The sequence below is a fragment of the Lissotriton vulgaris genome, unplaced genomic scaffold (genome assembly GCF_964263255.1).
Source record: "Lissotriton vulgaris unplaced genomic scaffold, aLisVul1.2 SCAFFOLD_251, whole genome shotgun sequence".
In the NCBI taxonomy this organism is placed as follows: domain Eukaryota; kingdom Metazoa; phylum Chordata; class Amphibia; order Caudata; family Salamandridae; genus Lissotriton; species Lissotriton vulgaris.
Genome location: NW_028250285.1, coordinates 980,115 through 999,797, shown reverse-complemented (window position 1 = coordinate 999,797; position 19,683 = coordinate 980,115).

The window sequence follows — 19,683 nt, the reverse complement described above, 5'->3', positions numbered from 1 at the left end:
ACCTCCCTCGAGTATTACAGCTAATTTTCGACGGCAGATATGGGGTGTAAGCACACTTGCCCAGCCTCGACCGTGCTCACTAATGTTTTTGGCTGATTAAAACGTTACTGAATTTGAGCTTCAACTCGGGCACCTGCTATATCTGTAAGTGCTTCCTGTTGAGGTTTAATTTTTGTGACAGGAGCCTCGTGCCATAATGAATCCTGCCCTGCATAGTTATTCACGAAGATGCCACAGTTTTGTGCAATACCTCTAGTCAACTGGAGTACTTTTACTGGCTAATCAGTAAGTGCTACCTCGTTGGGTAAATGTATAGTGCTTTTCCTACACTGCAGCTGCGTAAAGGGCCAGATGATTTGTCTCCACTGACCATGTGTGCCTGTAACTTTACCACCGTGCCAAAAGGCGCAGAGGTCCCTTGAATGAGCTGTCCATCATAGTTGGGAAGGGGCGGGAAGACGTTTGATACCGCTAGTGTGTGGTGCGGGGCCAAACGGGCAGGGCTTCTCTGCGTGTCAACATGCCTCTTGTGTAAAGGGTCAGAGAGCGAGCAGGGCAGCAGGTGAGGAGAAAGCAGCCTCCTGGTCACAGGAACTACAAGGGGATCACGCTCGAGAAACTCATGGATGCAAAGACCTCCCCGAAGTATTAAAGCTAATTTTCGACGGCAGAGACGGGGTTAAAGCACATTTGCCCAGCCTCAACCGTGCTCACTAATGTTTTGGTCTGAGTAAAACGTTACTGAATTTGAGCTTCAACGCGGGCACCTGCTTTATTAATATCTGTAAGTGCTTCCTGTTGAGGTTTATTTTTTGTGACAAGAGCATTGTGCCATACTTGTAACTATTCTCTGACCCTGCTTCAAGGGTCAGAGCAGGGTCAGAGAATAGTTGCAAGTAGGCAACGTACTCTCTGGAGGCGCCGCTCAGGAAGCACTTACATGGTTACTGCAGGTGCCCAAGTTGAAGTTAATTTGTTTGTAACCATTTTGTAGATGGTTACAAAGAAATTAGCTTCAACTTGGGCACCTGCTGTAACCCTGTAAGTGCTTCATGTACTTCAGTTTTGGAAAATCCGTCCCGCTCGCGGATTTGCAGATTTTTTTCAGCAATTTCGCGAGATTCTCGGATCGCAAAATTGCAGAAAATCCGCAAATTCCGCGAGTGGAACGAATTTTCCGCCCACACTTAGTGATTACACAACAGAGCATAAAGGCATAGTTTAAGGAATTTCGCATAAAAAGCTTAACAAGAAATGCCCAAAAGCGTAACGGAAATTTCCCCAGACTCACAATCCTCATCTTAAGCTCTTTGTATGAGATTTAAATTGAAATCGCTTGTAAGCATAATTATGCAGCTGCATTAAGGTAATTGAGAAAATACTTATATTTAGTAAATATCAATTAAATATAAATATGCCATTGTTGGTAGGGTTGTTTTACATTTTTTTTTAAATGTATTATTTCTAAAATAAAATATTTTATTTCTATTATTTAAATATTTTTTAAAGATTTAAATTGGCTAATATGCTGTAAGATTTTATTTGATACGTTTTAAGTACTTATTGTTTTAATAAAGTTATAATTATTTTAATACATTCCTACGTACAAGTTATTATTTTAATAGTTTTTTACATTTTAATAAAATCATACATACAAACTATGGAATACCCCACCCTCAAACATAAGATACACAGACAACCAACTCAACTTCAGAGCATTAGTCACAAACTGGCTCTTCCTCACATGACGACTAATCTCACAACTCAAGATGTACATATTACACCACAAGATATGTTCGAGACTGTGTGTATGTATCAGACTGTGTCAAAATTGCTGCTTCTTTGTACATACAGGTGCAAATATAGAGGGTTATACCTGCAACGCATAACTACAATAAGTGGTATGTGTATATGTATGTATATATTAGTTAATTACAGTTAATAATTAGTTGATTACAGTTATTTGAAAGCATAACAAATGTACCACAAGATAATTGTGGACAGCAGACCATGTAAATAGTGCCACTTCAAAGTACATACTGGTATTTATATAGAGGGTATGCATAACTCGACACGAAAGCTGTTATTTGCATCGGCATGCCAGTTCCGATCTTACCCTTTAAAAGCCTGGTGCTAGTGGATGTCTGTGTGCGTCTTTGTTCCGGTGGGGAACTTTGGAGCTTTCATTATATGCGGCGTCCCCGGCCGCGAAAGATGCACCACTCTACTAAGGTTGGGGGCCACGTGCTCTGTAGTTCACAGAGCCACCACGTGGGACATTTGCTTGTGATATTGAATGGCACCCACTTGCGGAGGCCCATCTGTGGGCTCGAACTTTTTCGTACAGCAATATTTACGTGCACCCATTAGGGTAGAGTTTGTTGATCCAGACTACAACACCCACAAGTCAATACGCTCAACAGAGCAACCCATCGAAGGGTGAAATTTTTCCTTGTGTGTATGGGTCAGAACAGCACGAAAGACTGTCGAAGCCTCTAATGAAGTGCGGCAGCACAGAAATGCATCTGGCCTGCATAACTCGACACGAAAGCTGTTATTTGCATCAGCATGCCGGTTCCGTTCTTACCCTTTAAAAGCCTGGTGCTAGCGGACGTCTGAGTGCGTCTTTGTTCCGGTGGGGAACTTTGGAGCTTTCATTTTTTACACGGGGTCCCCAGCTGCGAAAGACGCACCACCCTACTAAGCTTGGGGGCCACGGGCTCTGTAGTTCACAGAGCCACTATGTGGGACATCTGCTTGGGATATTGAACGGCACCCACATGCGGAGGCCCATCTGAGGGCTCGGAACTTTTTGGCAACAGAAATATTTACGTGCACCCATTAGGGTAGAGTTCGCTGATCCAGACTACAACACCCACAAGTCAATAGCTCAACAGAGCAGCCCATCAATGGGTGAAATTTTTCTTTGTGTGTGTATGGGTCAGAACAGCACGAAAGACTGTCGAAGCCTCGGATGAAGTGCGGCAGCAGAGAAACGCGTCAGGCGTGCATAACTCGACACGAAAGCTGTTATTTGCATCTGCATGCCGGTTCCGTTCTTACCCTTTAAAAGCCTGGTGCTAGCAGATGTCTGAGTGCGTCTTTGTTCCTGTGGGGAACTTTGGATATATATATATATATATATATATATATATATACATCTATATATATATATACATCTATATATATATATATATATATATCCACGAAGTCCTCTCAATTGAGAAAAGGATGACGAGCCACACCATCAGGTACTGGAAGAAGTTGTTTATTTGGGCATAAACAAACGACGCGTTTCGAGCTCACGGGCTCTTGGTCACATATATATATATATGTATATATTACCTACTGGCGGTCGCCAGTAGGTATATATAGTTAGGATTTTTTCTCTATGGGATTTTTGAAAATTCTATGTCTAATAACTTTGGCGTTTGTGGACGGAATTGGCTGAAATTTTCAGGAAAATGGAACATTTTGTTTCTGAGCAGCCCCTGACAATTTGGGGGGGTTTCAGCAAGGGGGGGCCGAGAAAAAAGGGGGGTCCCAAAACGCGTTTTTCCCATGTTAATTTCCATTGGGCGGTTGGCCTCACTTTTAGCTCGAATGGCTGAATGGATTTGCACGAAACTTGGCAAAATTGTAGGGACTGTTAGCCCGATGTGCCTTTGCTAGGTCTCAATATATGTGCTCTAGTGGATTTTGAGTAATTTAGGTTCAAAAAAAGATATATATCTGGGCGGAGCCTAACCACACATCTGATCTGATTGGCTGTCAGCACTTCATCCAAGAAGTATTGGCAGCCATCTTGGGACCAATATACATGATAGCACCTCATTAAAAAGCATTGTAGTTAATAGAGGGTTTTAGGACTTTAGTTACATTATAAATCATTTGTTGATGGTACCATACTCGTTTTAGGAATTGTGGTGGGTTCTAAGGTGATTTTACCATGTGAAAAAACCTTCTGCTGTGATATCATGAATATTGTTTGAAAGAAAACTAATATCTCATGATTTTCCCACAGTGGTTTGGAAGGGGATCTATAAGCTAAACTGAAAGCATATTTTCTGTAAATTCACATTATCTTTCTCAGTCATGTGAAAATGAAGTCTGACATTCTCAGTAAAACATGTACATCCAACAAGGACAGAGACTGTCAGTTGATTCCTTTGTGTTCTACTGCAGCCTCCTAGAGTGTTCTAAAGAACAACTAGAGCGCTAACAGTCCTACTTATTACAAAGGTATGGCACACCTGAAGCCATCTTGATTGGAATAAAGTGGTAACTCTTAAAACATTTAATTTAAAAAGAAACAACATGAGGGGGTATATTTTGCCATAGAAAGTATGATTAGTGCTGCAGAATGAAAAATTAGGGAACATTTTGAGTGACTTCTCAAATCCTTTTCTATTTCATTAAAACATTCTGACATGCAGTCTCCCAAAATGGCCACCAGAGACAAAAGAGCCCTAATGTAGCCCAAATATCACCCAGATGTAGCCCAAGTATAGCCCAATGACAGAATGTCCCAGAGTGTTCTAAAGAACAACTAGAGCGCTAACAGTCCTACTTATTACAAAGGTATGGCACACCTGAAGCCATCTTGATTGGAATAAAGTGGTAACTCTTAAAACATTTAATTTAAAAAGAAACAACATGAGGGGGTATATTTTGCCATAGAAAGTATGATTAGTGCTGCAGAATGAAAAATTAGGGCACATTTTGAGTGACTTCTCAAATCCTTTTCTATTTCATTAAAACATTCTGACATGCAGTCTCCCAAAATGGCCACCAGAGACAAAAGAGCCCAAATGTAGCCCAAATATCACCCAGATGTAGCCCAAGTATAGCCCAATGACAGAATGTCCCAGAGTGTTCTAAAGAACAACTAGAGCGCTAACAGTCCTACTTATTACAAAGGTATGGCACACCTGAAGCCATCTTGATTGGAATAAAGTGGTAACTCTTAAAACATTTAATTTAAAAAGGAACAAAATGAGGGGGTATATTATGCAATAGAAGGTATTATTAGTGCTGCAGAAAGAAAAATTAGGGCACATTTTGAGTGACTTTTCAAATCCTCTTCTATTTCATTAAAAAATTCTGACATGCAGTCTCCCAAAATGGCCACCAGAGACAAAAGAGCCCAAATGTAGCCCAAATATCACCCAGATGTAGCCCAAGTATAGCCCAATGACAGAATGTCCCAGAGTGTTCTAAAGAACAACTAGAGCGCTAACAGTCCTACTTATTACAAAGGTATGGCACACCTGAAACCATCTTGATTGGAATAAAGTGGTAACTCTTAAAACATTTAATTTAAAAAGGAACAAAATGAGGGGGTATATTTTGCCATATGAATTATGATTAGTGCTGCAGAAAGAAAAATTAGGGCACATTTTGAGTGACTTCTCAAACCCTCTTCAATTTCATTAAACAATTCTGACATACAGTCTCCCAAGATGGTCACCAGAGACAAAAGAGCCTAAATGTAGCCCAAATATCACCCAGATGTACCCCAAGTATAGCCCAATGACAGATTGTCCCAGAGTGTTCTAAAGAACAACTAGAGCGCTAACAGTCTTACTTATGACAAAAGTATGGCACACCAGAAGCCATCTTGATTGGAATGAAGTGGTAAGTCTGAAAACACTCAATTTAAAAAGGAACAACATGAGGGGGTTAATTTTGCCATAGAAAGTATGATTAGTGCTTCAGAAAGAAAAATTAGGGATCATTTTGAGTGACTTCTCAAATCCTCTTCTATTTCATTAAAAAAATTCTGACATGCAGACTGAAACATGCACTTTGAATACCAGCAGCAGACGTCCCTGGTGAGCAGTAGCTTTACTACAGTGATCTAATGTGCAACTAGAGTGATAACATTCAGAATTTATGGCAAATGTGTGACACATATGAATGCCTTCTTGATGGAACCAAAGTAAACAAGCATTGAAAATGCAATAGATCTCGCCCTCGTTTAAGTTAAAGCCATTCTGTTTGTAATGAGGTGGCTTTTTAGCTTTGCTTTTATTAGTGTTTTTTCAACTTTCATGTAAATAACATGCATCTGTATGCATATAAGTATATGTATGCATGCATTTATGTTTGTATTTATATAGATATACAGATGATATATGTTTATATATGTATGTATATATATATATTCACTGAAAAAACCATAGGTTATAGACCATATATAGTTAGGAATTAGCATTTACAAAACCTTGAAAATTCACTGAAAAAACCATAGGTTATAGACCATATATAGTTAGGAATTAGCATTTACAAAACCTTGAAAATTCACTGAAAAAACCATAGGTTATAGACCATATATAGTTAGGAATTCGCATTTACAAAACCTTATTTTACTGACACAAAACCATTGAAATTCCATATATAGTTAGTTGCACTAACTATATATCGCGCACCCGCAATCCACTGCTGATGATGTCACATATTACATCATTCATGACATGGTCAGTGACATCACTGATGACATCACTGATGACATCTCAAATGACATCACTGATGACATCACTGATGACAACATCCAGTGACTTATGTTTCTGTAAAGTTAAAATATGTCTTACATATTGAAGAATGAGTGGATGTATAAGTGTCTGGATGAAGGATTTAGTAGGTGCATGACTGACTGTATGAGTGAGTGATTAAATGTGGCTCACTGAGTGCATGGGTTAGTGACTAAACTGTCTTAATTTGTGCATCATTATGTCTGTTGTTCTGTAAACTGTTGCATGTGTTGATAAGTAGCTATATGAGTAACTATATGGGTTATTGATTGGTTGCCCAAGTATTTGTATGGGAGAGTGAGTGTGTGTGTGGGTGGCTGGGAGGTGTATGACTCTGTGCATAGAGGTGTGAGCAGTTGATTCACTAGATGTATGTGTTCAAAACTGCATGTGGAAACAGCTGTATGGGTGGTTGACTGTGTGCATGAGTGTATTGGTGAGTGAATGGATATCTCAGTGCTACATGTCAAAGTAAGTACATATGTAAAACACAGTACATGTGAGAGTTGACATATATAAATAACTGTGTATAAGAGCCAGTGAATGTGTGAGTGGCTGCATGGATCATTGAAAACTTGTATCAGTGATTGTATAAGAGAGTAAATATGTGTTAGAATATGTTTGAATAAGTAAGGTGTGTATAACTGTATAGTTGAGGAAATGGAGGTGTGATTGATTCTTTGCATGACTGACTAGGTGTATGAGTAACTCCATGGATGAGTGACAATCTGTGAGTGTCTGTTTACACTGAGTGTATCTAAGGTTATATTAGAGTCTGAAGAGGTTAATCGTATTATCACATGAATGATGTCATCAGTGATGTTGTCAGTGATGTCATTTGAGTTGTCAACAGTGATGTCATCAGTGATGTCACTGACCATGTCATGAATGATGTAATATGTGACATCATCAGCAGTGGATTGCGGGTGCGCGATATATAGTTAGTGCAACTAACTATATATGCGAATTTCAATGGATTTGTATGAGTAAAATAAGGTTTTGTAAATGCTAATCCCTAACTATATATGGTCTATAACCTATGTTTTTTTCAGTGAATATATATATATATATATATATACATATATATATATATATATATATATATATATATATATATATATATATATATATATATATATATATATATATATATTCACTGAAAAACCATAGGTTTTAAACACGTTATAGTTAGGAAATAGCATTTCAAAAACCTATGAAATTCACTGGAAAAGCTATAGGTTTGACACATGTTATAGTTAGCTGGACATTTTACTTATATAAAACCAATGAAATTCCCCGTTATAGTTACTTCAGCTAACTATAACTTGCGCGCCCGCAATGCACTGCTGATGACTTCACATATTACATCACTCATGACATGGTCAGTGACATCACTCATGACATCACTGATGACATCATCCAGTGAATGGGTTAGTTCTGAAAATTAAATATGTTTTATATATGTATATCTGAAGATTAATGGAAGAAGAATTGAGCATATAAGTGTATAAATAGCTGCTTTTTAGTTGAAAAATAGATTGTATTACTGACTGATTAAGTATATCTTGATGAGTACATGGGCTAATGAGTAATGTTTAAATATATACATATCTGTATCTGTCTCTCAGTTTCTATGTAAGTGGCTGCATGTGTTGGTGAGTAGCTATATGAGTGATACATAATGTCTATATAGGTTATTATTTGTTTGATTATTAGTTGGAGTGTCTGAGTGTCTAAGTGTCAATATGCTTCGTTGGGAGATCTTATGTAGTGCATAGATGCATGAATGAGTGACTTACTGTTTGTATGTGTTGTAGGCAGCATATATGCTAGACTGTATGGGTGAGAGAGTTTGTGTGGTAAAAGGCATATAGGTTATTATTTGTTTTTTTTCTGTATGAGTATATATATGACTGTCTAAGTGAATGAATAACTGTTTTAATAGTGTATTTCTGAGTAAGTACATATGTTTTAAACTAGTACATATAACTTATGTGTGAATAACTCTATGGTTGAGTGTCGGTGTGTAACAGGATGATCAGGATGTATCAGTGTATAAGAACATATGATGACTGAATACATACATGAGTGACTATATAATATATGATTGACTGTATATATCTGTTGATGAATAAGTGGTTGTGTATATAGATCTTCGAATTACTAAATAGGTGTGTTTTAAGTGGCATTGGTATGGCTATTGTATTGAAATTGTTATTTTCTACTTTTTGAGTGTCTGTAATAAAAGGTTATATTAGGGTGAGTGAAGGTCTGCCACTCTACCACAAGGATGATGTCATCAGTGATGTCATTTGAGATGTCATTAGTGATGTCATGAGTGATGTCACTGACCATGTCATGAGTGATGTAATATGTGAAGTCATCAGCAGTGCATTGCGGGCGCGCAAGTTATAGTTAGCTGAAGTAACTATAACGGGGAATTTCATTGGTTTTATATGAGTAAAATGTCCAGCTAACTATAACATGTGTCAAACCTATAGTTTTTCCAGTGAATTTCATAGGTTTTTGAAATGCTATTTCCTAACTATAACGTGTGTAAAACCTATGGTTTTTTCAGTGAATTTCATAGGTTTTTTGAATGCTAGTTCCTAACTATGAAAGATATACCTGAAATAAATATCGACATACCAATCTTACGTGCACAACTGAGTGCACGCACCCACCTATTTATTTCATGAAAGCTTTCCAATTTAAACCTAATGAATTTCTTCATAGACCAATGAAAGAACTTATAGTACGTTAAGACACTGAACCTAGGCTTTTTTTTTGTCATACAAACCTTTTAATTAAATGGAGCCGAATTTTTTTTAATCGTTCGTGCGTGACTGATTGTACACACCTTAATATTTTTTTTTTAAAAATATAAAAGGTTTTATAATTTAATAATTGTATACTTAAATCGAGCTCTAACAATATGTGAAATCCGTATGTGTTTGAATTCACTTCTTTTCACGTTTTTAAACTTCACTAAAGAACATCGCTACTTCCAAATCACGTTCATAACTAGACAGTGTCACCGCCTACACGTCCTGAGAAGCGCATGTAAAGTCATGTGACTTGAAAACAACACTTCCAATTGGTTGTTGGTAGTTTCTATTCTGGAATTTACACGCAGCACTCCACCCACTTCCATCACTTTCTTTTCTACTCTCAATAGAGAACAACGTCGAACATCTTCCCGAAGACTTTGCTGCAATGGCTACCGTTCCGCATTCATCTTCCGAATCTGAAGGAAATGAGCGACCACCTTTGACTAGAAAAACGGAGGCCACGCTATTACCATCAAAAGTGACCAGCACATCTTCTGCAGAACGACCTGTATCTCCATCGAGTGCTGACATGGACTTGAAACCATATCGGGCGAACGTGCACATGAAATGCAAGAACTGTGGAAAACTTCTTGTATACGGAGAGCAAAGCTTTATTCTAATTAAACACAAAATTGAGAGTCATAAATGCTCCAAGAAAAGTTAAATTTCTTCACTTTATTTGGATAGTATGACATACTGAAAAATGTCGTAGCAACTTTAAGAAATCAAAAGCATCATAACACTTGTTTCCAAAAAAAAAAAAAAAAAAAAGTTCTTTTCAGAACTAACTCTTTGTACCAAAACGAGCTCCAAGAGCATATTAGCTGATATTTTCTCGCCGCTTTCTTTTAGTGCGCAATCGGGTGCGCGCACCCACCTATCGCGTAGAGGCAGCGACACACGCATGTGAAGTCATGTGACTTTAGAACAACACTTCCAATTGGTTCTTACTAGTTTCTATTCTGCAATTTACACGGAACACTCTACCCACTTCTCTGGAAAACCAGTTTATCGAAAAACTTTTAAAGCCTCCTCTTATGAAACATTCGACATCGTTCACATAGCAGTGTAGTAAATAGCACTATATACACTCCGTCCCTTAATTATAAGAGACTTATTGCTATGTGAGAACAACTTTTGTTTTCACGCGATAATGTGAAATGCTGAACCTGTTACAGAATTTTCTTTCACATATATGTTACTATTCTCCTTCGAGCACTAACACCGTAGAAAATACCACCAATAGCGGTGATATTTTTTACACCGAGAACGGGCGATTTGTATCGCTTAGAGCCCTTACAATTATAAAGTTTTATTTCCTAAGTCTCTGATCTCCAACTGTGCAACGTGGCTCCCCTGTGTCGTAATGAGGTCCATAGACAAAAACTACAGGGCCAGCATTATACACATGCACAGAACCACAAAACCACAAGAGCCACCATGTTAATATAATAAACCTCTGAGAATGGATACATATTTGCGTGGCACCCCATAACAGAAATGTGGGCTCCTCTGACTCTGCTCCATTACCAAACACCCTAACCCCCCGCCCCCCTCACTCTTCACTAAACTCCACACTCCACCCCACCCGGACCCCCTATTACAAACCCCCAACCTACCCTCCCTGCCCAAGCCCACCATGAACCTCAAACCGCCCCTGGAAAACTTATAAGACACAGGATTACTAAAACTCAAAGAATAGGCAACAGGCAGATAATCTAAATAGTACATAAAGGCACATATTGTTTCCATAATACTATTAAAAAACATGTTCTATTTTTTATAAATCTATCATGCATCTGACCCTCTAGAACCGCTTTCAAAACGTGAACTATAAACCTCTACATTTCATTTTCAAACCATACACTTTCAATTACATTATTTTTTTTCATGTAATGTTACACACCTTTTCTAAAATACACCAGTCCCTGTTATTTATAAGGATTTATTTTCAGTCTTCATCAGTGACACTTTTTTAACATATAATGAAAATCACTGTAACTTTTTAAACGACAATGCTAACGCGGTAAAAATAACCCTCCATTTGCTTTCCTTTAAGAATGCAGACTATCTACCCCACGCATGCGTTTCTTGATATTTGCATTTGGCAGCGAATACCGACCTTGAATCGGAAGACATGAACAAGAGCTCCATTGTCACATTTAAAACTTAACGTAGCATCTGCTCACACACATATCTTTCACTTAGCTAACATTCACAGAAAACAGCATTGATGTAAAAAAAAATTGACCTTGCTTTACAACTTGCTCAAATGACTCCCTTATTTTTTAACGCATCCTCCACTTCAAGACAGGCTACTTTTTTGATAACTACTAAGCAATATTTAAGTGACTAGACTCCTAGAAAATTTATCAAGTCATTCTGCTCCTCTCCACTGCATAGCCGACGACCTAATTCTGTGGAGTTGCTATACAACCGGCAGTGCTGCGCCGTTTCCTTTACCATTTTGGGAAATTCAAAATGGATGTCCCTCCTGCCTTCGCAAACGAGCCGGACCACTTAGAAATATTTCGACCGAGAATGCTTCTGAACTACGGCACCTTAGCACTCTCAACTTTGAATACTTCATATCGATTATCATTTCGATATTCGTATTTCACCTGTGTGCAGCCTGTATTTCATTGCCTGAGCTGTGATTTCACGTGGGCCCTGGATTTATGTCTCTGCAATTTGGTACCTCCTGAAGCGAATTACAATCACCTCATGAATCCGTTACTTGATCATGAACAGCTTTGTTACAACGGAGGGTTTATGGCCTTTGCAGCGATACAAGGAGTTCTGGGTCATTGTAATATATTCGCAGCGGCGCAAGATTTCCTAACAGAGAGCTACATCGAAAACCCACCGAGCTGCCCTATGATGGTAAAAGACGCTCCAATAATGACAGATCATGAATGCTCCTTTCATCTTCTCAATTGGATGGCTGACATGTTTTCAGATGATAACAGTGATTTCCTGTTAGAAGCACTTGCTGCCTATTTTGCCTACACAATGGACGGTTAACTCTTTCCTAATAGAGAACTACATCGAAAACCCACCGAGCTGCCCTCTGATAATAAAAGAGGCTCCGATTTTAACAGATCATGAGTACTGCTTTACTCTTTTCCATTGGATAGCTGACATACTTTCAAATGATAAAAATGATTTCCTGTTAGAAGCAGAAGCTACCTATTTTGCCTAAACAATGCTTCAATAACTCCTATACAAGCCATTGACGTCCTCATTTCCTTTTGCTGCCCTATATTCTTCACGTTCTTTTCCATATTTTCTTTTGAAGAACAGACCTATTGGCTTTACTAACAGTGGACATTATGATTTCGTGCTGGTTAAATTTTGGTCTTTTATGTGGACTACATTTCTTTCTTCAGCTACTCGATTTTCAACTTTATTTTTTTACAATCTAATCTCAACAATTCTATTGCATATCTTATCTAAGGTTATTTCAAAAGTACTCGATGCAAAACTCGCTAATATATGCTACATGTGCTCTAATTAATGTGTAAATTTTAAACGAGTTTTTTATAACTTTAAACGCCATTTCGCATCTCAACTGCTTATTTCCGCCTCACACGCCTCTACTCCTTTAATTTCCTATAAAATTATGTTTTTAAAATACTTTACAGAAAAATATGTTCTTTCAATAATATTTCCATTGTTTCTAGTGCTGTATTTCAAATGCAATACTGCAACCTTCAAAAGATATCTCAATACAGTAGTTCTCCTCAATAGTGATTTGCGCAGCATCCAACAGATTACATACATGCACCTCTCACCATTTTATCGCTTTTGGCGCCTTTTTTTCCCCCTCACACACTGACATAACACAAACTTGATAGTGCTTCGCATGTAGACAGCTGATTCATAAAGTAATGATGTATAACCACTTGCATTTTCATATATCGTTCCCTAACTGAAAGGCCAGAGACCTTCTTCCATTTATTAAAATATGATATACTTCCTTATAAGAGTGTACAATGTTTTTTTCCAACTATATTCATTTTTCTTCAACTATAGCGTTTGTATTCCATGTACTACTGACAATACCAATTACTGTGTTTTTTGCAATTTCTGTACTCATATTACATAATGATTTGCCTTTAAAACAGTACATTTCTAAATAAACATTTCAAATATTCACGGTTTCTCTTTTAATCCATAATCTCAACTGAAATGATTTCATATTGAAAAACTATTAATGGGTCCACATAACCTTAATTGTAGTCACTGTGGACCTTATTTATGAAGACCTTCCACCGCCGGTGCCTCATTTTTTAAAATGGGAAAAAGTGACGCACCGGTTGCGCAAGGCCTTCATAAATAAAGTCCTGAATGTTTTCTTTTCTCGACCTCACTTACTGATACTACAACCTGCAAGCCAATTACGGCCCGTGAACTCTTTCTTAGTAGGTCGCGCACCGTACAGACAGTTGTACCTCTGTTAAAAAAATTTTTTTACTGTTACCAAACACCGCCACAGTTCCGCTTCACTCAGAGTTAATCACTGCTCCCACGCTTCTACAGGCCAGACGCTATGTCGTATTTCTCTCCTTATCACCCTTTCATCTCCACAATAACAAACAGTTCTCCGCCTGCCACCACAGAACAGAGTCAGATGCAGAGGCACCAAAGAGTAAACCCATCACCAACTGCCATCTACGGCTGTTTCCATGGTTACACCTCATTCTGCACCTTGCTGAAGGCAGAGGTCAAAAGTTCATGTCTCAACGTTCTACAGCAAACTAAGAACACTGTTTTCCTTCCAGAAACACCTGCCAATCCACAACTCTGTTACATGTCTTTTTTTTTCACACCCAATAGTACTTTTCGTTTAACATAAACATTAACATGCAAGTTACTCTTCAATCTCCACTTATTACAATCAACCAATCATTTTTATCGTTTTAACCACACCCAGCCTCTTCCTTTTTCTTTATTTAGAATTTCAACTTCTAACTACCATTCCACTTCCAGAACAGATCGGAGGATGACTACAAATCCCTTGAAAATGAAGGTCTGGCTAATAGGACGCAGTTATATTCACTGGAGTGAAAAATATGCAGTAAGCAGACGAATTTGCAACCTCGGCTTACCAAATGTACACATAACATGGATTGGCAAAAGAGGATTGAAATGTCACCAATTGATTCCATTGGTGAAAACTTTTATGCATCTCCCAGAACCAGACCTTATAATTGTGCACTGTGGTGGGAACGATCTAGGCACAATCACTGGGGTAGGTCTGGAAATGCTTCTAAAAGACACCTTTCGACAATTGATGACACTTTTTCCTCGATCTGCCTTGGTATATTCCAATATATGCCAAAGACAGAAATGGAATTGGTCCAATCAACATTGTGCACAATTTGAGAAAGCAAGGAGACATGTAAATAAATCTGTTTCTGCGTTCCTCATAGATTATAGCATGGGTTCTATTTACCACAACAACTTGCGATACCACATGCAAGACGTCTATAGGAGAGACGGTGTTCATTTCACGAATGAAGGAAACAGAATCTTCCTCTGCAACATCAGGCTCTGCATCGGTACTTACTTATAAATGCAGAAAACACTCAATTAACACAAGGGCTCTTTTCAGAGCCACCTTATATCTAAGCACTCAAACTTCTGATTTATCTCCATTTTCACACTCTTGTAAATAGGTGTGCGCGATCGGGTGCGCGCACCCCGTATTTTTTTGTCAGAAAAAAATTATATCTTTTCGCGTTTAAGGGCCTTACTGCACACCCCGAGAAAACCTACGCAGCAAGACAATCTCTACCTTCTCCCCTTTCCATGTTTTAACGCTTTGAAATGAACAATATATTTACTCGCAGTGACAAAATGGCGGACAAAACTTCCTGATTTCCTTCGAATCGAACGTTAACAGACGTCACGCAGAAAAAAAAATTCCGCTCATGCGCAGCCGCTATAATTGACTTTAACTTTAATTTTCTCAACAACTACTGAACAGATTTACACCATTCCAAAAAAAGCGTAATCTGCGAACCGGACTCTACAGTTTTGCCAAATTTCTTATAAATCCATTCAGCCGTTCGACCTGTAGCCGAGTCTAAAGGTCCTATGGAAAATAACAACACGTTTTGGGACCCCCCTTATATCTCAGCCCCCACTTGACCAATCCCCCCCAAAACTTTCAGGGAAGGAGCGCAGCGGACCGAGCCATCTTCTTTGAGAAATTCGCTAAGATTCTTCAACCAGGGCCAAAGTTATTCCAAATAGAATGTTGAGGATTTCCTATGGAAAACAATCCTAACTATAACTACCTACTGGCAACCGCCAGTAGGTAATATTTATATATATATATATATATATATATATATATATATATATATATATATATATATATATATATATATATATATATATATATATATATATATATATATATATATATATATATATATATATATATATATATATATATTTATATATATATATAAATATATAATAAAAAAAAATAAATCTGTTTCTGCGTTCCTCATAGATTATAGCATGGGTTCTATTTACCACAACAACTTGCGATACCACATGCAAGACGTCTATAGGAGAGACGGTGTTCATTTCACGAATGAAGGAAACAGAATCTTCCTCTGCAACATCAGGCTCTGCATCGGTACTTACTTATAAATGCAGAAAACACTCAATTAACACAAGGGCTCTTTTCAGAGCCACCTTATATCTAAGCACTCAAACTTCTGATTTATCTCCATTTTCACACTCTTGTAAATAGGTGTGCGCGATCGGGTGCGCGCACCCCGTATTTTTTTGTCAGAAAAAAATTATATCTTTTCGCGTTTAAGGGCCTTACTGCACACCCCGAGAAAACCTACGCAGCAAGACAATCTCTACCTTCTCCCCTTTCCATGTTTCAACGCTTTGAAATGAACAATATATTTACTCGCAGTGACAAAATGGCGGACAAAACTTCCTGATTTCCTTCGAATCGAACGTTAACAGACGTCACGCAGAAAAAAAAATTCCGCTCATGCGCAGCCGCTATAATTGACTTTAACTTTAATTTTCTCAACAACTACTGAACAGATTTACACCATTCCAAAAAAAGCGTAATCTGCGAACCGGACTCTACAGTTTTGCCAAATTTCTTATAAATCCATTCAGCCGTTCGACCTGTAGCCGAGTCTAAAGGTCCTATGGAAAATAACAACACGTTTTGGGACCCCCCTTATATCTCAGCCCCCACTTGACCAATCCCCCCCAAAACTTTCAGGGAAGGAGCGCAGCGGACCGAGCCATCTTCTTTGAGAAATTCGCTAAGATTCTTCAACCAGGGCCAAAGTTATTCCAAATAGAATGTTGAGGATTTCCTATGGAAAACAATCCTAACTATAACTACCTACTGGCAACCGCCAGTAGGTAATATTTATATATATATATATATATATATATATATATATATATATATATATATATATATATATATATATATATATATATATATATATATATATATATATATATATATATATATATATATATATATATATTTATATATATATATAAATATATAATAAAAATATATATATATATATATATATATATATATATATATATATATCGGATTGGTAAACAATATATATATATATATATATATATATATATTCCACCAAAACATCTCCCTCGAGAGAAACATGAGACGCACAAACTTGCCTTTAGCCATTTATTTCGTGCAGGGTAACAGGGCAAAGCGACTTTTCCGACATGTTTCGTTTCTGCTGGAAACTTTTTCAAAGGTTGCGCCTGCCACCAATTCAGTTTGCTGGTTTGCTACAGGTAAGATTTTCCAATGTTTTAATGGCTCTGGATGGCTCCGCCCATTAGGAATCAGTTCCGTTTGATGACAGCATTCTGGTACCTGTAGTGTAGCCAGCGTCCGATTTTGAAAATGTTTTGAAACCCTCCAGTGGGTGGTGGATGTTTGTCCTGTTGTGGTACTGACCACTTAAAAAGCCTCTGCTATATATATATATAAACAAGCAAAGTCCCTACCGCTCCTGGTAGCGGTTCGAAGGGGCGCAGACCTCACTCCACAAGATGAGTTTCAAGATGTTAAATCATCAAGCCATCACGCCGAATAAGGTGTCAGCAGTGCATTTTTTATTTAGCAAAAAATGAAAGAGCAAGTGCCCTCCCTGACGCGTTTCGCTCCGCGAACGGAGCTTGGCCACATGACGCGTCAGGAGTAGGCAGTGAAATAAATGGTGATTAAAAGCCCAAGTGCCTAAGAAAACAGGCCACATGGGTTTACAAAGTAGCAAACAAACATTAAATTGAATATCTTATCAACTATTGATACATAAATGCGCAGATTACACAGAGACAAAATTAAAGCATAGTGCTCTAATAAGATGAATCAAGCCAATTGATCATAAGTGTAAATAATCAGATGAAAAAACGAGTCCATTAAGATATAAATAAAACCCAACCAACTCGTCATTAGCGCTTGGGAACCCCAACATTAATCCATTCCATCTCACATAATTGCAACAGAAGGACTACATCAAAGAAAAAAGAAAAAAGAAATATCAATTGCAAGTGCAAAGTGAGGTTCCTAAAACAAATTCAAAATCATTGGCCTAATACAAAATTCCTTATCTCAGAGATGCTTGAATGCTAAAGTGCAAATGCTTAGATAGACCATATAATAGGATGTTAAATGCATGGAATATAATAGGCGACAGAAAACTCATGTGAAAACCTACCCCAACAGTTTAAAAAAGTATATATATATATATACACAAATATATACCATTTAGCAGTAATTCATCATCCAAATGAAAATCAAATATCACATGGGAAAAGACAATAAGGTGTATAAATGAATGATCATAATCAAAGGGAACACATTTCATTGATCAAATGTAAGGAAAACTACAACCATTACAGATAGTGGTGTAATTCATCAAACGCATTTAACCCATTGGGGGATCTGGTATCAAGCAGTAAAATGAAGAAAGCTTCTCTTTGGCGAAGAAGTTTCTCACGATCACCACCCCTGCCTGGATTAGCTACAGAGCACAACAAAGTATACTTCAGATCTTTCAGTTTTTTGTCATGCACTGCTTTAAAGTGGCGTGCCACAGGATAATTCATATCTGAATTGACTATGGCCCGGATGTGTTGCAAAATTCGTTGATGTGCTTGCAACTTGGTGCTTCCAATATAGGACAGAGAACATGTGCAGGTTAGTTGGTAAACTACAAAATCACTGCGACATGTGAAATGTTCTTTCATCGGAATGGCTCTTTCATTGAAAGCAGATGTATAATGCGTGCCGTTGACTGCAAAAGTGCAGGCACGGCACGAAGTACACCTATAAAAGCCAGGTTTATTGGGCCAAGTAGTTTTAGGTTGGAGCTCTGGCTGGGTTCGGTCTAAGGAATCTTTCATAGAGGGAGCCCTCCTAAAAGTAATAGCCGGTGATTTGGGCAGAAATGGACCAAGAATAACATCTGTTAGTACAATAGGCCACTCATATCTAATGATCTTACTTAGCTTGGAAGTTTGAGAGCAGTATGTGGTGATGAATCAAGCAGTCCCCGGACTAGTCGAATCAGAGATCGTTTTGATTTTGGGAGTCAAAAGTGCCTCACGGGGACGGGCTAGTGCTTTACTAAGAGCTCGATCTAACACAGCTCTATTATAGCCCCGTCGGAGGAATCTTTCCCTAGATTCCAATAGGCACTGTTGAGTGACGTCTGGGCTGCTGCAAATGCGTTTGATCCTGATGAACTCACTCAAGGGTATGCTGTTTATAGTGTGAGGGGGGTGGGCACTGCGGGCATGCAAGATGGAATTGCCCGCAGTGCTTTTCCTGTAAAGTTTTGTCTGGATGGTGTTGTTGTCAATGTAAACCAGAACATCCAAAAATTCAGCAGAAGTAGATGAAATATTGGCAGTGAACTTAAGGTTCCTATTGTTTACATTTATTTCATTGACAAACACAGCTGCTAGTTCTTGTGATCCCCTCCAGACGATAAAAATATCGTCAATGAATGTCCAATAATGACAAGGTGAGGAAGCCAACGTGTGTGAGTGACCCCCAGAACATGCTCCTCCCACCAGCCAACATGTAAACATGAATAGCTGGGGGAGAAGCATGAACCCATGGCCACCCCGCGTTCCTGATGGTAAAAATCCTTGTCAAATTGGAAATAATTGTTGAAAAGGCAGATACTAATCATATCAAGTAACACGAGATTGTGGTCCCTCATGGTAGCCTCACGGGAATCTAAGAAATACTGGACAGCTTCCAGACC